General features: G+C 40.8%; 1 protein-coding gene across 3 annotated transcripts in view; it reads left to right on the top strand.

Moving 5' to 3' along the window:
• The first annotated feature begins 5,319 nt into the window (after positions 1-5,319).
• Positions 5,320-24,617, top strand: part of TTLL4 (tubulin tyrosine ligase like 4) — a 36,665-nt gene continuing 17,367 nt past the window's right edge. The window contains exons 1-2 of one of the 3 annotated variants that reach the window (XM_074313342.2): positions 5,320-5,595; positions 23,581-23,741. The gene's annotated coding sequence lies outside the window, so the exon portion shown is untranslated. The remainder of the gene's footprint in view (positions 5,596-23,580; positions 23,742-24,617) is intronic. The other 2 variants (XM_019741790.3, XM_019741791.3) reach the window with 2 other exon arrangements.

The raw sequence follows: 24,617 nt of genomic DNA on the forward strand, positions 1-24,617 counted from the left end.
TGCTTGTGGCACTATGAGGTCAGTTTGGATGGAAGAAGGGAAGAAGTGGGAGAAGAATAGGCAATAAGCGCAGGACAGTGATGGGGACCGGATGTGGAGGGCTTGTGGGTCTCATACTTTGAATAGAGGAGGGATCTACTGGGGAGTTTTGATGGAGGAAGGCTGTGATCTACATTATGTTCTAAGGGTTACTCTCATTCTGGTGTCAATGGACTATGAAGAGTCGGGGAGGATGGGAAACAGGGTGAACAGTGAAGAGGCTATTGTAATAATGCAGGTATTCTGTACTAGAGTGGTACCAATGGAGTGATGAAAAGTAGTCAGATTTTTAAATATATTTGGAACATGGAGAAAGTAAGATTTCTGGCCTGATTGGATGTGGGGGTGTGAACAAAGGAAAGCAGACAAAGATGAGTCCAAGGTTTTGGCCTGAGCAATTGGAAGGATAGAATTGCCATTCACTGAAACAGGCAAGGCTATTAGTGGAATGGTAGTGGGTGGGAAACCTCGAGTTCAGTTTTGAATGCGTTAAGTCTTAATTGGAAATTTTCAAATACACACAAAAGTAGAGAGATTAGCCCATTGAATGCCATCACTGCTTCAACAGTTATCACCTTGTATCCTTTTTTCACTTGGGTATTTTAGAACAAATCCTGGGCAACATACAATGTTACTGGTAAGTACTTCTATGAGTGTATATCTCTACCAGATCAGAACTTTTGGTTTTGTTTTTAACAGAACCACAGTACTTACTAAACTAAGACTTGCCTGGATTTAGGCAAATACAATGTTGTTTTTTAAAATCTGGATTTTTTTTCTAAAAGATAAACTAGGGGGAGTTACCTTATGGAAGAATTCTTCTTTTTTTCAAATAATTCATTTAATACTAGCTTGAGAGATCATGCTTATCTGGTACATAAACAATTTGATGTAGAGAAATTAAATATACATCCAAACTTTTTAGGCTATCGCATAAAGCAATACTTAATCATTTTACGAGGATGCATAATAAGGAAACACGTTCCCATCCTCGGGAGCATACAGTGTAAAGGGTTAGAAATATGAAAACAATTTTATATCTAGCGATCATTGCACAAAGTGCTGAGAGGATTGGGAGTGAACGGTCTGAGTAGTGTCTGGAATTCAGAGAATGTCTAGAAGGCTTGAAGATTTGTGCCTGTGTATGAGCGTATATGTGTTTTACCTTTTGGGTGGAGGGGAGGGAGCTTCAAGTTTGCAAACATACATAAGCATAGAGAATGGCATCATAAACCCCCATACCTTGATCCCACAGATTCAGCTGTTACCAACATTTTGACACTGGTTCTACCTATTCCTTTTTTAATTTTGTCATTGCTATAGTTTAAAAAAGCATTCTATTTTGAAAAAAATTAAAGAAAAGTTTTAAGAATAAAACAACTCCCAAATACACTTCACCCAGATTCATTAGCTGTTAACATTTTGCCACAATTAGTTTTATCATATTTTTCTGAATGATTTGAGAGTATGTTGTAAATATCATGCCCTTTTACCTTTAAATACTTCAGTGAATTTCTTAAGATCAAGGATATTTACTTATATAACCACAGTATAATTAACAAAACCAGGAAACTTAACATTGATATAATACTATAAACTAATCTACAGTTCATATTCAAATCTTGCCTATTGTTCCAATAATGTTCTTTATACCAATTTTTCTCCTGGTCCAGTATCCAATCCAAGATCATGATTTGTGTTTGGTTGTGTTTCTCTTTAGCCTGTAATCTAGAACCATTCCTCATCCTTTCTTTGTTTTTTTCTGACAGTGATTGACATTTTGAAGAGTACTGGCCAATTTGGGTACATCTGATGTTTCTTGGTGATTTCATTCAGGTTATATATTTTTGGCAGAAACACTACGTAAGTGATGATGTGTCCTCTTCGTACATCATATCTGGAGGTTGATGATGTTGCTTTTTCCCATTATTGGTGAAGTTACCCCTGATCACTTGGCTAAGGTAGGCTGGGCAAATTTCTGTTGCTGTAGTTTTTCTTTTTTCAATGGACTTTATAGTTTAGAAAAGTTTCAGATTTACAGAAAAATTGAACAGATAGTATAGAGTACACATATTATACTCCACCCCTACACATAATTTCCCCTATTATTAACATCTTACAGTATTATGATACATTTGTTACAATTAATGAACCAATATTTATATATTATTACCTACAACTCATATTTTATTCAGATTTCCTTAATTTTTACCTAATGTCCCTTTTCTGTTCCAAGATCTCATTATACCTTACATTTAGTTGTCTCCTTGGGCCCCTCTGGCTGTAAGTTTCCCAGAAGATTTTTGTTTTTGATGACCTTGACAATTTTGAGAAGTACTGGGCCGGCATTTTGTACAATGTCCCTCTATTGGAATTCGTCTGTTTCTCATGATTAGATTGGGGTTACAGTTTTGGGAGGAATATCACAAAAGTTGTGTTCCATTTGCATCACATATCAAGGGCACATACTATCTACATGATTTATGCCTGTTGATATTGACCTTGATTACCTGGCTGAAGTAGTGTTTGTCAGATTTTTCTACTATTACTCCTTTTGCCCTACCCCACTCCCCTTTCTATTCTGTGCTTTTTGGAAAGAAGTCACTCTGCACTGCCCACACTTAAGGAGTAGGGAGTAATGCTCCCCCTCCTTTGGGGCTGAGTATTTATTTGGAATTCTTCTGCACAGATTTGTCTCTTTACCACATTTGTTTAACATAGTCAACCATTTATTTATACTAGGGACTCATGGATATTTGTTTTATACTTTGGTTATAAACTACTACTACTTTAATTTTGTTGCTCACATTGTTCCAGCTTTGGTCATTGGGAGTTCTTTCAGTTAGCTCCCGTGACTTACTCCCAACAATGTGGTTTTGTTTAGTTTTTTTTTTTAAATACCTTCTTTCTGGTACTACGAGATACTTGAGGTTCATCTTGTGGTTTCCTGGCATGGTCCTAGAATCAGCCACTTCTCCAAGGAGCCCTGGTTCCTTTTAAATCAGAATAGTACAGATTCTCCTTGACTAATAATGCGGTTACGTCCCGATAAACCAATCGTAAGTTGAAAATACTATGATTCGAAAATGCATTTAACACACCTAACCTACCGAATATCATAGCTTAACCTAGTCTACCCTAAATGTGCTCAGAACACATGCATTAGCCTACAGTTGGGCAAAATCATCTAACACAAAGCCTATTTTATAATAAAGTATTGACTAGTTCATGTAATTGACTGAATACTGTACTGAAAGTGAAAAACAATGGTTGTGTGGGTACTCACCATTAACTTGCAGCTGAAATCACTCTGGGCCTGCAGAATGTTTGAAGCATTGAACTAAAATTAATTACTTCACGAGAGAGTATCATACTGTATATCACTAGTCTGGGAAAAGATTAAATTCAAATTTGAAGTTCAAAATTTGAAGTATGGTTTCTACTGAATGCATATCACTTTCACACCATCATAAAGTCAAAAACACGTTAAGTGGAATCATCGTAAATTGGGGACTGTCTGTACTAGAAACTAAGACCTGAGCGCCAGGTGTGCTCATTGCTACTGGGGTGTTTTAAAGCAAAAGCAAATCCCTGGCATCATCTCATTTAATCCTGAAAAATATATATGCCTGTGTCTGTTAAAAAAAAATAAAAATGGGTATTTTCTTAAAGAACCAAAGTAGCCTATGGCTGCCTCAACCAGTTTCCACAAACTTAGTGGCTTTCCACAAACAACAGAAATTTATTCTCTCACAGTTCTGGAGCCCAGAAGTCTGAAATTAGGCTGCCCAAAGGGCCCTTTTCCCTCAGAAGGCTCTAGGGTAGAATCCATTCCTTGCCTTTTCCACATTCTGGTGGCTCCAGGCATTCCAGGCATATCACTCCAATCTCTGCCTGTGGTTACATTGCTGCCTCCTCTTTTCTGTGTCTGTCACATCTCCCACTGCCTCACTAAGAACATCTGTCATTGGATTTAGGGCCCATCCAGATAATCCAGGAAAATTCCTTAATCATCTCAAAAATCATTCTCTCAAAATCCTTAATCACATCTTTTGCCATAGTATAAGGTAATATTTACAGGTTTCTGGAATTAAGATATGGATATATCCTTTGCGGGGGGGGGATGTCCTACAATAACAAAATTAATAATGGTTTCTTAACATTGGCTATGTTCTTATGTCCCCAGTCCATATTCAGATTTCTCCATTGTCTGAAAATTTACAGTTGGTTTGTTTAAATGAGGATCCAAACAAGGTCCACTCATTGCGGTTGATTATGTCTCTTAAATCTTCTACAATCTAGAACACCTCACTATTTTTTATACTCTGAAATTGTTGAAGAAACAAGGTCATTCATCTGTATGTTGGCCCACATTCTGGATTTGTCCGATTGCTTTCTTGTGGTGGTGTTTCTCTTTATTTCCTATAAACTGGAAGTTGGAGCCAAAAGCTTGATTAGATTCAGATTCAACTTTTAATTTTTTTTGACAAAATACACTACTTCCTAAATATTGCTCTATAGTTCAGATTGCATCACATCAGAAGACATACTTTTTAGCTGTCCTATGTTTCATGATCTAAGATTACTTAAAATATACAGGTGATGGCAGACACCCTTACAGTGTAAAACTCTTCCATTAATCCTCTGATGGTTTTAGTATCCATCAATGACTGTTGCCTAAATCAATTGTTTGTTAAGCATCCTTGCTGTGGTGCAGATTGTTTTCATTAGGTTAGTTTCATCTTTTATTGTCCCCTTTATTGATGTAGCAGACTGTTTAGAAGAGATCTTCTTAGCCTTCAGCTCCGTTTAGATCTCCAAATCCATTAGGTCTAGGGACATTTGAGACTGAGGGGGCACGATCTGTCTTGCCTAGGGAGATAATGAATTGAGTCAGTGTTTCCTAAAGTTCACACCTGAAGCCCTCAAAACAGGTGGTTGTAGCTGTACCCTGCTGAGTGGGTTGGGGTAGGGGAAGATGGGTTGGAGGGACGCATGGTAGATCTTGTGATTTCTTACTCGGGGTCAAACTCAAAGGCTTTTACTTGAAAGAACTACTACAAAATAATCTTTAATAAAGCCCGAGATGTTTGATTTTATAAGAACGAATTAAGGCACGGCCAAAAAAAAGAGTCCATAGGGGTTAGATAGAATCAGAGACGAGAGAGTGCTGAAGTGCTAGAACGGAGCCTGTCAGGGATTTAATCTCGGGACTACATCTCCCAGAATTCTGTTCCTCGGGTCCCACCCGCCCTGAAGCGACTGCGCGTGCGCGAGGCCGGTGAAAGCCGGCCCTCCCAGTCCGCAACCCCACAACCCCCGAGATTCCTTGCGCCTGCATCCCTCCGCCCGCTATCGCCCCTTCCAGGCCCTGGGTCCGTCCACTGGGGGCGCGCGCAGTGCGTGGCAGGCGGTAGCGGAGCTGGCGGCTGGGAGCGCGGGTCGCGTGGCGGTGCGTGGTTGCTAGGGGCGCCTGAGGCCGCCCGCTCGCCCAGCAGGCCAAGGAGCAAGCAGCGCGGAGCGAGCTCAGTGCCGGGGCGAAGCTGAGTCGGCTAGGTGAGTGAGTGTGGCGGCGGAGCCGCGGGAGCGACTCTCCTCCGACCCTATTCTCCCGCCCTTCCCTCTGCCCGGGTCCTTTCACGCGGGTCTCCAGCCCTTCGGCCGCTTCCGCTCCAGCCCGGCTTCCTCCCCTCCAACTCTCCATCCGCTGGGAGGCCAGGGGGCCTTGGCTTCCACCGGGCCAGGACTTGACCCCTCCTCGGAACCCTTCTTTTCCTTCTCTACGCTTGTGAACTTAGTCCGCCTCGCCTCTGGGCACCCGAACCCTGCTGCATCCCCTCACCCTGGGCCTCCGTGCCTCCTCTTTCCCGCCACTCTGCGGTTTAAATTCTCCCTTGGGTGTGAGCCCAAGCTCCTCTCAGGCTTCGTGGCTGCATTTAACATGGATACCTACATTTTTACTTTCCCACCTTCAGTACCTATAGAAAAATCCTAAACTGTAGAGATTGAAACAGCAGCTGAGATCCTGTGGAATTTAACTCATTTATCCATCCATTTCTTCATTTAATTACTCAATAATTTGTAATAAACATCAACAAATATTTAATGAGCCAGGGCACGATGGAAGGCGCTGGCGGGATACAGTGGTCCACAAGACAGGCGTGTTCGCGGAGCTTGTAGTCTAGGGGAGACTTTAATCAAGTAAACAAGCACTTGTCATACTGTGTGGTGTGTGCTCTGATAGAACATTAGAAAGATACATAACCCATACTCACTTGGAAAACTATTATCCCCATTCCCTGGTCTTCACAATCCTGTTCTGGATCTAAGAAGTGCTTTAATCCTTCCTTCCTTGTGGAGTCATTCCTGCTTTCTCAATTACTCCAGATGGCATCTTCCTTAACTTCAGCACCTGTTAATTTAGCCAATCAACAAGCAGTTGGGAGACCCTTTGGGACAGTATTCCAATCCATCCTTCATTTCTTGTGTAAAAACCACCTCCTTGGTACCCAGTAAGTTACCAGCTGCCCATTGATTGGACTGAATGGAACCTTGAAAAATTATCAGGTGTTTTCTGGGAATAAAGAGCTGAGAAGACGTTCCAGATACAATGTAACTTTAGAGAAGATACAGCAAGTCCTGAAAACAGAACTGGAAACAGTTTCACAGACCTGAGTTGGTTTTGATGGGAGCCATCCAGTGACATTTAGGAAGAGGGAAATTAATGGGGGTTAGGTCACAAAGGGCATTAGATATTTTGCTAAGGAGTTAGAGGTGTATCCTCCAGAGCAGTGGTTTTCAAGCTGGGATAACCAGTGCCCAAGACTTCCAAGGGATATACAGTACCTGCACAACAAAGCTTTAGAAGAATCAATTTCCAGAACCTCAGTTTCCAAATGAACTCTTCTAAAACTCACCTTACAAAAAAAAAGGGCTGGTGGAAGGAATGTCATATCTCTCAAATTTCCAAATTTTATTGTAGTATATTGTCCCGAGTGCACAAACCTCAGTTGCAAAATGGAATATTTTGGAAATACTGATTTGAGGGAGGCCTCGTTTAGTGATTAAGTTACCTTGAAAACCCAGAAGGCTTCTTGTCTTTCCCTGTTTAATACACATCGCTATTAGAGGGACGTTTGTTCCTTGTTGGGATATTCTGAGTTCAGAAGAACATAATAGTTAAATGTGACTGGAATGTTCTTTGGGACCACAGGTTTTTCAAGTTATACTTGGTAAAACTTACACAAAAATTTTTAAAGAGGTTTTTTTAGTTTAGGTGTGTGTCATTCAATAAAATAGTTAAAACTTATTTTATCATAAAGTGTTTATTCTAGTTATAGTTAATCCTTAACAATTCTTTTAATAAAATGTTTAGTATTTTCTGCCTCCTTTTAACAAAATAATAAACTTGGTTTAAACTTGCGATGAAAAATTTTAGAATTCAACTTTAAGATGTACAAGGAATACACGTTTTTAAAAATCCTTTTACATGAGTATACATGAGTAAAACCATTTGAAGAGTATGCTGCAGGAAAACCACAGAAAGATAATTAACAGGAAAATAGCATCAGATTTGTGTTTGAAATTACCGTCGTGTCAGTGTGTGGGTTGCATAGGAAGAATTTGACTGGAGGCAGGGAGCCAATGAGAAAACTAGAGACCAGGCTAGAGACGATGAGCGGTTTATGGTGGTTCCAGTAGGAATGGAGGGTTTTGAGAGAGATTAAAGGTGGGAGAGTGGATATAACCTGATGGCAGAATACGTCTAGGGAGAGTGGGACAAGCAGCAGTCTGGAATGATCCTAAGTTTCTGACTGTAGTGACCAGGTGGTTCTTGATGCAGAAGGAAATAGGAGGAGGGGCAGCTTTGAAGAGAGTGATAAAGGAGTTACACATCGGATATGCTGAGTGGTGGTCGCTGCAGCACATCCAGGTAGAAAGGCCCAGGAGGTCGTTGTGTAGATTTGGGGCTCATGGCAGAGGTCTGGGTGATGATAGAAAGTTAAGAATACAGGAGGTGATTGAAGTCATGGGATGGAACAGATTGCCGTGGGTGAGTTTGTGGTAATAACGGCAGGTGCCATTTATTGAACACTTACTATGTGCTAGGCAATGGGGAAGCCTGAGCTCAGAGGAACACCACCATTGAAAGAGTGGGATGGAGGATGAAGGCAGAGAATTTATAACTAAACACAACAATGAGTGTGTAAATGAAAAGTCACTTGCTGAAAACTTATCTAGATGAAGCCTTCACTTTGGAATCTGATATTCATGATCTGGAGTTGAGTTTAGCTTTCTCACCTAGATTCCTTTATGACCTTGGAATAATCTGATCATTGGCTTCCTGGATTTTAGGATGGGATCAAATGCTTTGATCTGCCAGTGAAATACAGAGAAAAATTTTCTCTAATGCCTGAACTTCTCACCCTCTTCTGGCAGAACTGGGAAGCCAGACCTGGCATTTTGGAACAAATGCTGAGAGTACGAATTTCTCTTAGGCCCTGAAATACAAAGGACCTGTCCTTAGGAGCCCTCCTGGGTATCATGGACAGGCAGCAGTGTTCTGGACCAGAGGTGTGTAGACTTTTTGGTCTCAGGACTCCTCTCAGCACTTCAAAAGCTCTTTGGGGTCTTCAATATATTTTTTAGTGTGGGATACATATGTCCTGATATTTACCATATTAGAAATTGAAATATTTATTAATTCATTTAGAAATAATAATACATCCATTACAAGTTAACGTAAGTAGCATTTTTTTTTAAATGAAGTGCTTTTGTTTAAAAAAGATTAGTGAGAAGTGTGGCGTTGTTTTTGCAAATCTCTTTAATGTCTGACTTAATAGAAGACAGCTGAATTTTCATATGTTTCTGCATTCAGTTGGTTGTGATGTGTTGTTTTGGTTGCATTATGAAGAAAATCCATTCTCACACCACAGATAATTAGTTGGAAAATGGAGAAATATTTCCATAGCCTTTTTTGGTAATTGTGAGTATTCTTCTTTGGTACTACACAAAAGTTAAAGGGTGGTTTTGTGAAGGTTAGTTGCAGTGTGGAATCTGAAATGATATCACTGAACTTTTCATACTTTGTTACATTAAAAACTGTTGGTCTCTCTCACTTTGACAGGACTTTTTACCCATGTGTGATTCTGTAACATTGTGTGATAGGTATTTGGAAAATAGTGGTTCACTGAGTTATGCAGATCTTCTAATTATTGCCACATTTTATTACACAGTATCAAAAAACCATAGTCATGTTACCACACTGTCATTAGAAAAATGGTTAAGTATTGGGAAGCTGTCAAGCTCGTGGCAGATATGAGTTTGTCAAAATTCTAATTTTCTCTTGGAAGCTCAAATTTTGCCATTGGCAACAAATATTGTCAGTTGTTTTCCCTGAAGTGACAGCTTTGTTTCCCCCTCCACCGAAAATGTCTGCCAATTACCAAAGTCTCACCCATCACTGTATGTCATTCATTCTTTTAAGTAAACATGTGTTTCACAGAAAACTTCTGCAATTCAGACACACAAGTGTTTATAGAGACCATCCTTTTCTGTATGCACACAAATGTACTTCTAATTTTGTCACACAGAATATTACAAAGATATTCGAGGATTGAGACTTAATATCATTTTTACTGCATCATCAAGGACATTCTTAAGTAAAGCTGGCATTTATTATTTCACTGTGCGGTGAAGAAGTGTGTGATGGTGAAGGAGTTTAGTGTTAAGACCAGCACAGGACAGCATTAAAAGGGGCAGACTCTGGAGACACAGACTTCAGTCTGGATGCTTGCAATGGTCCAGCTCTGTGGTGGTGGTGCTGGAAATAAAAGATGAAGCATGCTATGAAGAAAGGATCTAAGTTTTGTGTCTGGTGTGGTTTTGGAGAATAAGGGAAAAGAGCAAGTCGGAAGTGACTGACGTTTTCCTCTTAGATGACTGAGAGAAAGAAGGTCCCAATGAAAGACACTGGAAAGTCAAGAGTGCAGAGCGAGTTTGACAAGTCAGGTGCTGTTTCTCAGTTCCTGCTCAGGCACCAGCAGTTTAACCCACCATTACTTTTGCACCATCAGTGAAAAGGCCAGCATGGTAAAAAAAAGGCAAACCACATCTTAGTTTTGTTATGAAAACAGTTTCACCTAGTGAAACCCCTCAAAGCGTCTCGGGGTTCCCTCAGGTTCTGTGGACCATACTTGGAGGACCACTGCTCTAGAGCTCACTCAGGATGAGGAAAGAAGCTCCTTTCTGAAGCTGATAAAGGTCAGGGCTTCAGGAGAGCTAGTCACCTAATTATGTTAAGCCTTCTACTGTTTTTCCTTTTTCAGTAATTTGGAGATTTCCTTCCTTCAGCTCTAACTGCTGTGATCAGTGTTTTCCCCCCAGGTTTGCTAACTCCTTTTGTTGAAGTGTGTTCTACAAGAGCTCCCTGTCTTCACTGGTACTGACCCTCCCTTCTCATTAGGGCTGGGGTATCGACCTTTCTCAGTAGGACTTGAGGAAGTTCATTGCTCCAGCTTTCTTTAGGGAAACAGCTTAGATTTATCTCCTAAGAGAAAGGGAGTCTGGTGCCTACACTCCTCCCCATTTTATTTTGTTCCACATAAGTCAGTTCTGTCTTCTAACATAACTACGGAGCAATTAAAGTAATCTCATGAGAGATCTTGTGAATTGTAGACTCTGAACCATTTCTGATGTCCTGAGTTCCCCTGGTGACCGAGGGAAACACCTAGATGGAGGAGGAAAAGGAAACTGCAGATCCCAGGAGTCACACGCACTCCTGTAATAGAGGAGAGTGATTTAATCAGTGGGTAATGAATAATTGCTTTCTGTACAAACAGATACCTTGTCCAAGTTGGTCTGGGCTGGGTCCCTGGAGACCTGACGAGTTGACGCAACAGCCATAGATTTTCAAGCCTGGGCTGCTCATCGCTCACTCTGACTTCAGGAGGAAACTTGAGGCAAAATGATAGATGAGTGGAAGGCAGAATGAGCTCGGCAGTTCCTGAAGGCTGTATAAAGAGGACAGAGCAGGATGCTGAGATTCCTGAGACTGAATGCTTTAGAAGGGAAGAGCCTGGAGCCAGGGACTTCCGTCAGGGGTCTACTGTGACAGTCCTACACTTGGTAGGGGGAGGGGGTGGATCAGGGATTGGGCTGAGCCAGCCGTGCAAACAGAAAGGCATGTTTGAGACCATTTTGTTTATCTTTAGAATACTCTGCAGTTCTTTACTCTCCTTTCTTGCCCCTTTAGTCAAGTTTTTTTTTCCCTCAACAGCTTTGTGTCGGTATAATTGACATGGACCATATCCATCACTCCCAAGTGAATTGTTGTTTTCAAACGTTGTTCTGGGGAGCCTCAGTGCTCCCATGAAGTTGTTGGGGGAGGAGAGTGGGGCAGCATCGCTGAGGAAGCCAAACTAGGGCAGTGATCTCCCCACTTCTGCCAGATTAGCTCTGCATTTGTCTGTTATAGATACACAGGGCTTCCCTATAAAAACTATTGTGGGTTTATGCGGCACATCCGTGTGAAAAGAGAGCAGTCAGTGGTAAAAGATAGCCTTTGCAAAGTGTCAAATTAGAGGAGTAAATACACAACGGATATTCATAGAGACAGTGGGGCTTGAGCTGGGCCTGGGAAAAAAAAGGTGAGTAAAATATAAAGATTCAGAAGGAGGAGGCTTAGTGGAGTGTCAAGGCCTACCGACCGGTTTCAAAGGTTTATTCCAGGACTTAGCATTGAGACCAGCACAGGACAGCATTAAAAGGGGCAGACTCTGGAGACACAGACTTCAGTCTGGATGCTTGCAATGGTCCAGCTCTGTGGTGGTGATGCTGGAAATAAAAGATGAAGCATGCTATGAAGAAAGGATCTAAGTTTTGTGTCTGGTGTGGTTTTGGAGAATAAGGGAAAGGAGGAAGTCGGAAGTGACTGACGTTTTCCTCTTAAGTGACTGAGAGAAAGAAGGTCCCACTGAAAGACACTGGAAAGTCAAGAGTGCAGAGCGAGTTTGACGAGCTGGGTTGAAGTGGCTGGACACGCACGTGGGAAAGATGGAGCAGACAGTTGGTGATGAAAACGCGAAGCATGAGAGAGATCAAGGTCTGAAAACTGACTGTCCTCCTGCGGGTGATAGTTGAAATTATAAGAGCAGATTGGTTTGATGTGGGAAGGAAGAAAGACAGATGCTGTGGAGAATTTTGGAGGAGTCCTCAGGTGGAGGAAAAAAGGTATTTATTGTTGAAGGAGTCAGGTGTGGCGATGGCAGAGATTCTGCACCAAGAAAAGAAGTAGCAACAAGGAGACGGTGGGAGGAGAGGAGCACCTGTTTAATCTGAAGAGGCCCATCTTGTGGTTTTGCTGGTTATACCTGTTGTAGGTACATTTGTTTATTCAGCAAATGTTTAAGGAACCCTGATTACATTTCCAGGGCGGGACATATGCCGGGCGAACAAGGTCCCAGTTCTCATAGAGCTTTCATTCCGGAAGAGAAGGTAGACAAATAGCAAAGGAATGTTTAAATAATTGGGAGTTTTTCACTTTAAAATATAATTAGTAAGGTTTTTGACTAGGTGATTCGTTTATATAGCTCAGAAATCAAAATGATAGAAAAGGTATACACAGAGAAGTCTCACACCCCATTGGTAACCTTTTTTTTAAAAAAAAAAAATCAGTTTCTGTTTATCCTTCCAATGTTTCTTTAGGCAGTTATGAGGAAATATTAATATATAATAATTTTAGATCCTGGGAGAATGCAAACAGAGACTGGAGCAAGGTAGCGTGATAGGGACTGATTGGGGTGCTGCAGTATTAGGGTAGACAGGCTCTGTGAGGTGGTGATATTAGCTGAATACTGAGTGAGGGATCTGAGCCAGCCTTGTAAGCCACTTGGGTGTTTTAGAGGGAACACAAAGACCCTGGGAGCTCAGGTGGGAACGTGCCTGGTGAGGGGCAAGAGTGGCTCTGATAAGGTCAGAGAGTCAGGAGTCAGATGGTTTAAACTACCTTTTACGAAGAGCACCATCACCACTGCCCGGAGACTAGCTTATAAGAAGAGGTCAGAGTAGAAGCTGGAACCGCAGGTGAGAGACGACAGTATCTGAGGCTAACGTAGTAACAGTGGGAATGGAGACGGACACATGCATGCGAGGGGGTATGTTTGAAACTGGAAGGACTTGTTGATTGAGGAGTGGAAATGAAGATAGCTGAGGTCAGGGTGAAATCATTGCCGCAGGGCATGTTGGGAATTTCTGTGTTGCATAAACACTCGTCCCAGGTACTTAGCACCCTTCTGCCTGGAGATATATATATATATATATATATATATATATATATATATATATATATATATATATATATATATATATATATTTTTTTATTGACGTCTTTGTGCAGTTGCAGCTTATTTCCCGTCCCTGATTCTAAAAGATTACTTGAGTCTAAAAGGTCAATTAAATAAGGAATGTGATTGATCATTCCTGTTTTATTAGCCCTCCTCCCACTTCCCTTAGCCCTTCTTTTTACTAAAATCTGACATTCCCGTCTGGTTTCAAGGAGGTTAAAAGATAATGTGTTCCTTCCTTGAATAACTGATCATAGAGAACTTTGAGCTTCCCACATTGCCCCGTTCCCTTGACTGTAGCTGTGAACTCCTTATCGCAGCTTCTAGGTTCCTGATTCTCAGCTGACAGCAACTGCTTTCTCAATTGAAGGCAAAACGAGAACTTCGTGTTTTGTCGGGCAACGAGGTTTTCACATAAAACCGAGTTTAAACAGCATTTCTCCCCTAAAAATTGGAGCCCTCCCCCCACGTTGTGTGTTGATGGGCCCCAGAAAAAGTGCTATTAAATGTTAAACTTCATCTGCCAGGCTATGGTGTGTGCCTTCCCCCTTGTGCTCCCCTGAAGCCAAAGTTTGCAGAGGCACTGGCAGGTTAGGCCGCAGTGTGCTGGGTGGCTAGTTCATGTGAGGGTGGCCACCCCCCAGTGGCTGCATTGGAAAGACTTGTGTCCTGACGAGGCTCTTCCTGAGGCGTGTGACCTCAGTTCTTGTACCTCAGGGATGACAGGTGGAACCCCCAGTCAAGCCTGCTTCAGGTAATAGAGCAAGGAGTGACTTGTATTTTATCGTCTTGAATCATTCACTGGTAAAATCCATTCCTGCCAGTCTAATTTCAAAGAAGTTGAAGTTGATTGGGTGCTGCCTGCCTGCTGGTCCGAGGAAAACCAGGCTTCCCTTACAATAGTAATGACTTTTTCATTTTGAAATGATTTCAGACTTGCCAGAAATTGTAAAAATTGTACGAAGAATTCCTATTTACTTTTACCCAGATGTAGCAAATGTTAATATTTACCATACTCACTTTATTATTCGTTCATATGTGGTCTATGAACTGTTTTTTTTAAATGTTTGAGAATATGCTGCAGACATGGTGCCCCTTTACATCTGAATCTTTCCTAAAAAATTCCTAAAACAAGGATAGTCTCTTACATTGACACAGTATAATGATGAAAATCAGAAAATCAACTTTGATATAATACCGTATACTATAATACTATTATCTGGTCTGCCTTATTCAAATATTGTCAATGCCCTTTAACTGTTTCAGGCTCACACATGGTATTCCGGTGTCATGTCTTTTTAGTCTCCTTTATCTGAATAATTCCTCAGCCTTTCTTTGTCTTTAATGAATTTGACACATTTGAAGAGTACAGGCCAGTTACTCTGTACAACGACCTTCAACTTGGCCTTGCCTGATACTTTCTCATGCCTTGAAGATGATGCATTTTGGGCAGGAAATCACAGAAGTGATGACGTGTCCTTCAATGCATCATGTCATGGGGCACATAAAGTCAGTTTGTGCTATTTCTGTTGATGGCATCTTTGACTACTTGATTAAAGCGGTGGTGTCTGTCAGGTTTCTCCACTTCAAGTTAGGATTTTCCCCTTTGTAATTAATAAAATCTGGTGCAGAGATATTTAGAGACAATATAATTATCCTATTTTCCAACAACCTTTCACCCACCAATTTTAGGATCCACTGATGAGTTTTGCCTGAAGCAGCTGTTACTATAGGGGTTGCCAATGGGGATTTTCTATTCTCATTAATTGGAATTCTGTAAGGAAGAGTTCCTTCTCCCCCGTCATTCATTCTTCTGTTCATTTATATCAGCATGGATTCGTGGATTCTTCTTTTAGTTAATCTGATAACTCATTTATTTTGCTGTTCATATCGTCCTAGATGTGGTGAGAGGGATCGTCTTTAAGGTGGCTCTCTGTCCTTTTTGTCCCTTCCACTTTTCACAGCTTTGTTGAGGTATAATTTTACATACCATACAATTGATTGACCCAGTATAAAAGTAGAATTCGATGGCTTTTAGTGAATTTGAACAGTTATGCAGCTGTCACCACAAGTCTGGCTGTAGAACACTTTCACCACCCCAAAAAGTTTCCTCATCCCCATTTATACTCATTCCTCGTTCCTACCTTTAGCCCTAGGCAACCCCTGATCTACTTTCTATCTCTGTAACTTTGTCTTTTCTAGAAATTTTGTAAAAATTGAATCGTATATTATGTATGAGGTGTGATCAACAAATACGGTGAATGTTTAAATAAAAAAAAAATTATTACAGTAAAAGACACATGGCCATTACTCCCCTCAGAACACTCCCCATCACTTCAAACACACTTATCCCATTGTTCTTACCACTTTCTGAAGCAGTTCTGGACGTCCTCTTTCGTGAGCGTTTTTACTTCATCCTCCATCATGACAACGCTCCGTGTCACACATCGCTTCTGGTATATGGCAGTTTCTGTCAAATAAAAACATTACAGTGCGTTCTCATCCACCTTATTCACCAGATTTAGCACTATGTGACCTCTGGCTCTTTCCCAAAGTCAAAATGACCATAAAAGGTAAACATTTTGAATTGATTCAGGGCATCGAGGCAGCCACAACAGCACGACTAAAGACACTCACAAAAGAGGACTTCCAGAACTGCTTCAGAAAGTGACTAGAGTGATGGGATAAGTGTGTTCGAAGCCATGGGGAGTATTTTGAGGGGATTAATGACAATGTGTCTTTTACTGTAATAATTTTTTATTTAAATATTCACTGTAGTTTTCGGTCACACCTCATAGTCTTTTGTGTCTGGCTTCTTAAGCATAATGTTTTTGAGATTAATCCAGGTTGTTGCATGCATCAGTAGTACACTGCTTTTTATTGTTGAGTAGCATGCCATTATATGAATATGTCATATGTTCATTCCTTTATCAGCTGATGGACATTTGAATTGTTTCTAGTTTTTGCCTATTTTGAAAAATGCTGCTATGAACATTTGTGTATAAGTCTTTGTGCGGACATATGCTTTTTGTTTCTCTTGTGTAGACACTTAGTGGAATTGCTGGGTCACTATAAAACTATTTTTTTAATCTTTACCTCATACTTTTATTAGTTTTTAATTTTTAAATTACAGTTGACATTCAATATTATATTAGTTTCAGGTGTACAGCATAGTGGTTAGACATTTATATAATTTATGAAATGATCACCCTGATTAGTCTATTACCCACCTGGCACTATACATAGTTATTACAACATTATTGTCTATATTCCCTATGCTGTACTTTACATCCCCATGACTGTTTTGTAAGTACCAATTTATATTTCTTAATCCCTTCACCTTTTTCACCCAGGTCTCCAAACCTCTCCCATCTGGCAGCCATCAGTTTGTTCTCTGTATCTTTGTTTCTGTTTTATTTGTTTATTTTCTTTAGATTCCACATATAAGTGAGATCATATGGTATTTGTCTTTGTCTGACTTATTTCACTTAGCCTAATACCCTCTAGGTCCATCCATGTTGTCACAAATGGTAAAATTTCATTTTTTATGGCCAAGTAATATCCCATTATATATATGTACCTCATCTTCTTTATCCAGTCATCTATTGATGTGCCGTTAGGTTGCTTCTACCATGTTTCCCCCCTAGTCGGACAAGCAGCTCTAATGCGTCTTTTGGAGCAAAAATTAATAAAAGACCTGGTCTTATTTTAAACATGGTATGTCTTGGCTATTGTAAATAGCGCTGCAGTGAACATAGAGTTTCATATATCTTTTCGAATTAATGTTTTGTATTTGTTCAGATAATACCCAGAAGTGGAATTGCTGGGTCATAAGGTAGTTCTATTTTTAATTTTCTGAGGAACTTCCAAACCATTTTCCATAGTGGCTGCACCAATTTGCAGGCCCACCAGCAGTTCATGAGGGTTCCCCTTGCTCCACATCCTCACCAGCAGTTGTTTGTTGATTTACTGACAATAACCATTCTGACAGGTGTGAGGTGATACCTCATTGTGGTTTTAATTTGCATTGCTCTGATGATTAGTGATGCTGAGCATCTTTTCACTGTCTGTTGGCCATCTGTATGTCCTCTTTGGAGATGTGTCTGTTCTCTTTAAAGAAGCCGCCAAACTATTTTTTAAAGTGGCTGGACCATCTTACATTCCCATCAGGAATGTATGAAAGTTTCCCTTTCTTCATGTTCTGGCCAACAGTTAGTATTATCAATCTATTTGATTATAGTCATTCTAGTGGGTACATAGTACCGTGTTTTCCCAAAAATAAGACATAGCTGGACCATCAGCTCTAATGTGTCTTTTGGAGCAAAAATTAATATAAGACCTGGTCTGATATTATATTTATATTATATTATATTATACCCAGTCTTATATTTTATTAAAATAAGACCAGGTCTTATGTTAATTTTTGCTCCAAAAGATGCATTAAAGTTTATTGTCCAGCTACGCCTTATTTTCGGGGACACATGGTAGTATCCCATTGTGGTTTTAATTTTCATTTCCTTAATGACTAATGATACTGATCATCTTTTCATGTGTTTATTAGTTATTTGTATATCTGCTTTAGTGAAGTATTCATGTTTTGCCTATTTTTAAAATTGCCTATTAATATATTTTTTGAAGTCAGTTGGTTTTCATCTTCTTAGTGAGTTGTAAGAGTTTTTGTATATTTTGGATATAAGTCCTTTATATTATATTTGCAAATGTTTTCTCCCAGTTTGTGGATTTTTTTTCATCTTTCTAGTGATGTTTTTCTACGTTTTTAATTGTGATATAGCTAACTAACAGCTGGACTATTATCAGTTTTCCTCTTATCAATCATGCTTTTGACATCATATCTAAGAAACCTTTACCTCAAGGTCATAAAAATTTTCTTCTGTGTTTTCTGCCAGAAGTTTTATATTTCAGTTCTTACATTTAGCTCTCTGATCCATTTTGAGTGAATTTATGGTGTTTAAGTGTCTAAGTTCAGTTTTGTGTACGGATATCCAGTTGTTCTAACATCATTTGTTACAGACTGTCCTTTTCCTCATTAAATTGCTTAGGCAGCCTTGTTGACAATTATAGGCATATCTTGTAGCTATTGCAGGTTTAGTTCCAGACCACTGCAATAAAGCAAGTCATGATCTTTTTGCTGATGAAAGGTCTTTCTTTCAATTTGTAAAAAGCACAACATCTACGAAGCCTGATAAAGCGAAGCACGATAAAACAAGATATGCCTGTAATTGACTATAAAGTAAGGGTTTATTTCTAGACTCTATTGGGTTGTGTTGATCTATATGTCTTCTTAGGTCAGTACCGTATTATCTTGAGTATTGTAGCTTTATACTAAGTTTTAAAATCAGGTAGTATTAAGTTCTCCAACTTGGTACACTTATTTTTTTTTTTCAAAATTGTATTGGCCATTCTGTTCTTTTCCATTTCCATATAAATTTTAGGATCAGCTTGTCAGTTTCTCCAGAAAAACCTGCTGGGATTTTGATAGGAATTGCATTTATCTCTTAGATCAATTTGGGAAGAATTGCCATCTTAACGATATTGAGTCTTCTAATTCATGAATGTTATATCTCTCCATTTATTTAGAGCTTTAATTACTTTCAGCGGTGTTTTGTAATTTTCAGTGTACTTCTTTTGTTAAATTTATTCCTGTTCCTTTTGATGCTATTCGTGAATGGAATTATTTGTTTTATTTCATTTTACTTGTTGTTAGTATATAGAAATAAAATCTATTTTTGTATATTGATCTTATATCCTACAGTCTTAATTAACTTGCTTATTCTAGTAGGTTTTGTGTGGATTTCTTAGGATTTTCTATGTACAAGATCATGTCTCCGTCAAATAAACATAGTTTTACTTCTTCCTTTGCAATCTACATGCCTTTATTTTCTTTTTCTTGCCTTACTGCACTGGTTAGAATTTTCAGTATAGTGTTGAATAGAAATGGGGTGAGTAGACATCCTTGCCTTATTCCCAATCTTAGAGAAAAAGCATCTAGTGTTTCACTATAAATATGATATTAGCTGTTTCTGTGATCTTATGACATGTTCCTATCAAATTTTGAGTATTTCCTTTTTAGAGCATTTTCCAGGCTCATGTGATGTTTTTCTTGCCCCAGCTGTTTTTCAAGGAACTTAGTTCCTTGGTTCCATTTATTGACAAATGATGTATGGGAACCAGTGTCTGGGCAGTAGGTGAGTAACAATCACTTTTTACCTTTTCACCCAATGTTTTCAGAAATCCCGAATATCTAGTTATAGAAACCAAAAGAAGACCCAGAAGCAAGGGTCTTTTCCTGGTATGTCCCAAAGCACTTTTCAGTTGCCTTTTAGTGCCAAGTCATACCTGCAGCTGAAGAATCCAGTTACTGGTAATGTAACAAATATCACAGAAGTCCCCAGATGACAAGACAGGTATGTCTTTGTGTAAAAGAGCATTACACATACTAGCTGAAATTCGGGGGTGGAGTAATATTGCTTGCTCCATGTGTTTCCCCTCTGCATTGAAGCTTAAGAAAAGGGCTGAGGGGAGAAGGTCAGATCATTTGGTTCCCGTAATAGTGAGTATGATAGTGAGCATCACTTGACTGTGAGTATGGGCCACGCACTGTGCTGTACGTGAATTTTCTGGTTAGATTCCATCTCTGCCCAGTGGGGTTATGGTACTTCCTCGCTAGTCTTTCCCTAGACATTCCAGCTGTGTTGTTTCAGCATTGAATGGATACTCTATTCATCAGAGCTCTGTTTAACGTGAGTCACCAAGGGGTGGCAGCTGCTGATGATGCCGCATGGGTGTGAGTAGTGGCAGTGCCCTGGAGACTCTTGGAAAAACTTCCCACAAGTAGTATGTGGTTATTTGTTTTTGAAAGATCAAACAATACAGATGCCTGTGAAGTAACCTGGAAACGTGGCCCACTCCCCTCCACTGCCCAGTCCTTCATCCCACCCCTTCCCCCAAGATAACCACGCTGATAGTTTAGTGTATATTCTTCCAGACCTGTGTTTTTCTGTAAGTATAAAAAATGTCCTGAGAACTGTTTCAGAGGGACTTTTCTTCCCAAGAACTCTTTCCTTAGCTGCTCTGCCCTCAACTAACCTTTCTTTTCAGCTGGGCATATTCTGGTTTGGACTTTGAGGAACTTAGCCAGACACAGGCTTGTTTCTTCTAAACTTGAACTTTCGTACCCCCTGTTTGCTTCTTAAGTAAGCCTCCTGTTGCCCAGGGATAATGTGTAGAAGCAAGAAAGGTGTAAGATTAGTAGCTCTTTAAAATTTGTTAGATTATTCAAAATATTATTTTCTAGATGAGGTCAGTTTATTTCTTCCTAAAGTAAGTTCTTTGTAAACTGTTGATTGGAGGGTCAATTGATGGTGGATCGTTTGGACTTAGCGTATGTATGAATGCCTTTGCTTATCTTTAAGTAGTGGATAGATGTGGCTAAAAAATATATATGTAAATTGAATGAAAATAATGGAACTTGTGATTCCTTTTAATTTACATAATCACCAATTACTATAAGTTTAGATTTGCTTAAGTCAAGTGTTTTTGAAAGGAGGCTTCCATTAGTGGCCGTCTACATACATAAATATTAGTACCTTTTCTCCTTGTTCTCTTTTCTTTGATGTGTCATCCTAAAATATTTCCTGGGAGATGGGCAACCTGTCTCTTGGATTCTAAAGGCACAGACACAGCAAGTTTGTAGCATCACAGTTCATTTAGAAATTTGAGGGAAGCTGGGAGAAGGGTTTTGCAGACATTGTGTCAGGAGCCCCAACTACACTACAGGGGACAGGTTTTATGACCTGGCAGAAAACGCGCCTGCTGCGTGTATGCTGTCTGGAGGGCCTGGGGGCCAGACATTATTTGCCCACCTGGACTTTGCTATGGCAGAAACCACTATTCTTAGTATGTTAGGTTTTAGAACTACTTTCTCACTTCCTCTACTTCTTATATTTTGGGCCTTTTAAAGCTTTTTAAAGTTTGTCACTTTGCATTCCTGTAGGGTGAAGGGGTCAATTCCTGGCACTTCAGTGGCAGTGCTGTTGAGGGCAGCACACAGGAGAAGGTGACGTGTGGCAGCCGTCGGGGCGGGGACCCAGGCTGCCTGAATGTTTGAGCTAGGGCTCTGCTTGCCCATCACGTGGAGCTTTGATTTCATCAGGCTTGTCTGTAAGCAGAAAGAAGGAAGTGGCTTTTAGCAATCATCATTTCCTCGTCTACACCACACACTACTTCTGAACCAAAAACTGATGCCAGGTTGGAACGTTTGTATGTGACCGTGTTATGAGTGATACTGGTTACTTCGTGTTCTTGAAGCTACTCTCTCCGAATTATCTGACTGGACAGATTTGCCTTTGCTTGGCAGTTCTGACACAACTATCTTAGCCATCTCTGGATGTTTCTTACGAGCTGTGGAGCTATTTCCCAAAAAGAGAGTTACAGAAACATCTTCTCACCTGCTAGGCCCCTGGGTCTAGATATGCATCTCTGGGAAGGCAGGTGGCCCTTTTCCAAGTTGCCATCCTACACGTCATGGGGACTATGAGAGGAAACCATGAGTGGGAAATGGCCATTGCAGAGACATGCGAGAGCTGGAATCCTCTTAGAGAGAAGAGAATCCGCTTTCCTCAGGCACTTGCCCTGCTGGCCCGCTTCCCATTCTGCCTGGAAGCAGGCCACCTGCAGCTTCGCCTCCCTCTTCCTCATTTGCATTAGAAGTCAAGTCAGCTAGATGCCAGGACGCCTGTGTGCACTATTCCTGGCACTGAGGATTCACACAGTACAATGCGGAGAGGGAGACATTGAGCAGTCTGTGCAGCGGGCACCCAGGGCTGCAAAGGAAAGTGGGATTGGCTGTGGTGCTGATGAGGATGAAGTAGTCACTTTGCTCACAAAGGAGCTCAGTGTAAACAGTGGAAGAGTATTTCCAGCCTGGCTCTTGTCTGATACCAGAAGCTTAGGGCTAATTGAGGGAATAGTGACTGTGTGTGTTTCATTCCTGTTTAAGAGGCCGTGTGGAGTCAGACAAACCTGAGTTTTCATCTAGGCACCACTCGTTATTGGTGGTTTAATTTAGAAGAGTTGCGTAGCTCTTCTGAGTCTCCGAGTCGTCATCAGAAATTGAATGTGAGGCTGCTGTGAAGATGAAATGAGATAATACAGGCAAAATGCCTAGCACAGTACCTGGCATTCGTTAGGCACCCAAACTAGCATTCCTCGGTGCTTGAGTGTTTCCCGTTCATTCATTGAACTTTTTCAGTTTATTCATTCAACAGACTATTGAGCACTTACTGTGTACCAGACCCTGTACTGGCGACAGCAGCGGGAGGAAAACGTGCTTCTTGCTCTTAGTCAGATGAGCAGTCCATACTTAAAGCTTGTTGTAAGAGAAACCATGAACCTGTTTGAACAAGGGAGTCCAGGAGGGCTGCCTGGAGAAGGTGATATTCTAGCTGCTCGTTCTGAAGTCTGGTGAAAGTGAAGGAAAGGGCTCCAGGGAGCGGCACTTGTAAAGACATGCCGGTCTGAGATAGCAGGGTGCACATGGGAACCACAGGTGGGATATTCTTCAGGGAGTGCCAGCCCTAAGTGTCATTTCCTTAGCCCTTTCCTCCCATCACTTTGGGGTGTCTGCTGTGTTGTATCGGCAGGGCAGGATGTGGAATCCTGAAAGAGGACTCCGTGAGCTGGGACTGTGAATCTGTTGAGTGTACACAGCACATGCACTCGTGTCATGTTGTAAAGTCACGGGCATGATTTGCCTCTTCCTTTGCATGTGCCGCTTCACCATGAGGGCATAGACTGTAATCGTGCCCCGCACAGTATTTCCGGAGTTTGGACGTGGTGGAGGTCCTTTTTCTGTCCTTAATTTGAACCTTAATTTGAAGTTACTGGCATCAAAATCTAGTTGTAACACTTCCGCTGTTTTAACCCACTGTCATTTTGAGTATCAGTAGTGATGAGTTCTGGGTTTTGTACTTTTGAGAAAGAATCCACATAAGTCAGCCTTTGCAGGAAGAGGGTGACATCGTGTGGCTTCTGCAGGCTTTTTGTAGCTGCAAACAGGAATCGTGGATCTCCCTTGGCCATTACTCTCTTATCAAAATACAAGGTCCTCTCCCTGTTGAAGTTTATGTTTTAAATTTAACTTGAACAAAAAAATTCTCTGCTAATTCCTTCCCTGTAGCCACTCTGAAAACACTTGAGGAAGAGGCCAGGATTCCATTCAGATGAATGACTTCTTATAAAAGGATCTTGTTTTTACCTCCGGATGCTGTCATGAAAGAAGGCCCACCTTTCCCTGCAGTTGTGAAAACTGGAGACTGTTTTGTGCAGTTGATTTAGAAAGTAAGTGACCCTGCTGAACAGACTGTTTGGGACCCAGAACTACAGCTGGTTCAGAGATTTTTGCTTTAGAGGCAACACTGAATGAGAAACATAGGAGACAGGCTCTCTGTCCCTGAGGTCAGTCTGGGATCTGGAGTAAAGAAGGCTTCTGTGCCCTTCTTCTTGCCTCTATATTCTACTCTCTGAACTCTCCTGACCCACTGGAAATAAAGTCATTTTAAGTAAAAATAATGTTGGTATCTACTTCCATTTTGTTTCTTTTATTTCCCACCAACGCATGGGATGGACTTTAATTCTATACAGTTGGCAAGACTCTTGAAGAAATGAAATTACTTTCCCAGCTCCAGAGGTCAAGGGAGTTCTCTGAACTTGTCGTACTTTGCTGAAAAGTAGACCACACCAGGAGCAGCTGAGCGTTGGTCAAAGACCAGTAGATGTAAACTATGTTTCTCGAATGATCTTTGACCTTTCAGAATTGGTTGGTGAGAAAAAAGATACTGGATGGTTTCTGTGTCACCCCCAGACTGGCCTTATTCCTAGCCATACCAATGTTAGGTGAGGGAAGGAAGCCCCTCATGTAAAGTTGTGGATAATGAAACAAAAAGATGGGGTTTTTTGTTTTTGTTTTTGGATAGAAAGGAACTGGCCCTCTGAGTGAGAGAGTGGCATCAGGTGAGCAGACTCACAGTGGCGGAGCTGTAAAGTCTAGTCCTTGATGTTGCCAGCTTTGATCGCATGAGGGTAGCCGGAAGGCCACTGAAAACACCCTAAGAATCTAGTGTTCTTCTCCCAGGGCTCCAAATGACGACCAAGACTGGTTACCCAAGAAATACTGATGATGTGGGACTTTGTTGTTTACCTGGGGACTGCTGTCGC

The sequence above is a fragment of the Rhinolophus sinicus genome, chromosome 17 (assembly GCF_057876585.1).
Source record: "Rhinolophus sinicus isolate RSI-liver-muscle chromosome 17, RSI-T2T, whole genome shotgun sequence".
NCBI classification, from domain to species: Eukaryota; Metazoa; Chordata; class Mammalia; order Chiroptera; family Rhinolophidae; genus Rhinolophus; species Rhinolophus sinicus.